We start from the raw sequence: 1,196 nt of genomic DNA, 5'->3' as shown, positions 1-1,196 counted from the left end.
AAATCGTCGCCTGAGAGATTCGAACTCTCGCGGGGAAACCCCATGTACTTAGCAGGCACACGCCTTAACCACTCGGCCAAAGCGACACATGTTTTTGGCAATAGAGGTCTAAGCTATACAAAAATTTCAAAGTCAAACGTTCTAACAAAGAAATGAGAAATAAAGAAAAAATAATTATAGAAATCGTCGCATGAGAGATTCGAACTCTCGCGGGAAAACCCCATGTACTTAGCAAGCACACATCTTAACCACTCAGCCAAAGCGACACATATTTTAAGCAATAGAGGTCTAAGCTATACAAAAATTTCAAAGTCAAACGTTCTCATTAACAAAAAAATGAGAAATAAAGAAAAAATAATTATAGAAATTGTCGCCAGAGAGATTCGAACTCTCACGGGGAAACCCCATGTACTTAGTGTTACAATCGCACTCTTGATGGCAGCGGACTTGCGATTGTGCAGCACTCACTTTCCATTGACAAGTGAGCTAAGCCAATTCGTTCTTACATCGCATACGGCCAAGCGACGTGTGCTCGAGCCTCTGGCCTCGATTTAAGAGAAGTTTTTAGAAAACGAGGGCAGAGAGAGATTTTAAAAGAGACGTTATATAAGCAAGCAAGAGAGTAACAGCAACGGCTCATAGTATATAACTAGTCATATCCCCCTCTAGTACATTCTGAGGCATTTCATGTCTAGCAAGCCTAGACATGATTTTTTTCGAAACGTCATACTCCCTAGAAATAGAAAAGTAAAACACTAGAACATGGAAAAACATAAAGTCTTCGGCTTGTCATGGGCACGCAGCCATGGGCAACACGCCTTGATCAAGCATGACCGTGACATCCTCCCCACCTATTTTTAAACCTGACGATGTAGGTGGCGGCGGAGTCCAAATCTTCAGCGTTCTCAGCTGGTTTCCTCCGTAGGGAGATTCTTCCATTTGACAAGGAATTCACGAATCTTCCGTACGAGTCTTCCTATCTTCCTAACTCTGTCGACTACGATCTCCTCTATTTCTTTGTTGTCTCTTTGTTTCGGATCAATGCTCGGTCTCATAATTACATTTTGCTCCTCGTCGTCTGGGTTAGGGTGATAGGGCTTCAAGTTGCTCAGAAGAATTACTGGGTGGATTGTCATCCATGTGGGTACCGCAACTCTGTAGTAAGTAGCCTCGATCTTTTTAAGGACTTCAACCGT

The 1,196-nt window shown here is 42.7% G+C and overlaps 2 non-coding genes across 2 annotated transcripts; both read right to left on the bottom strand.

Annotated features, from left to right (window-relative positions):
- Window positions 1-4: 4 nt before the first annotated feature.
- Window positions 5-86, bottom strand: TRNAS-GCU. The gene has a single exon. It is a non-coding gene; the product is annotated as a tRNA-Ser (tRNA).
- Window positions 87-184: 98 nt separating this feature from the next.
- Window positions 185-266, bottom strand: TRNAS-GCU. The gene has a single exon. It is a non-coding gene; the product is annotated as a tRNA-Ser (tRNA).
- Between the last annotated feature and the right edge of the window lie 930 nt (window positions 267-1,196).

The sequence above is a fragment of the Cucurbita pepo genome, unplaced genomic scaffold, assembly GCF_002806865.2.
Source record: "Cucurbita pepo subsp. pepo cultivar mu-cu-16 unplaced genomic scaffold, ASM280686v2 Cp4.1_scaffold001464, whole genome shotgun sequence".
In the NCBI taxonomy this organism is placed as follows: domain Eukaryota; kingdom Viridiplantae; phylum Streptophyta; class Magnoliopsida; order Cucurbitales; family Cucurbitaceae; genus Cucurbita; species Cucurbita pepo.
The sequence above is the reverse complement of the archived record's forward strand: the minus strand, read 5'-3'. Positions and strand labels throughout refer to the sequence as shown.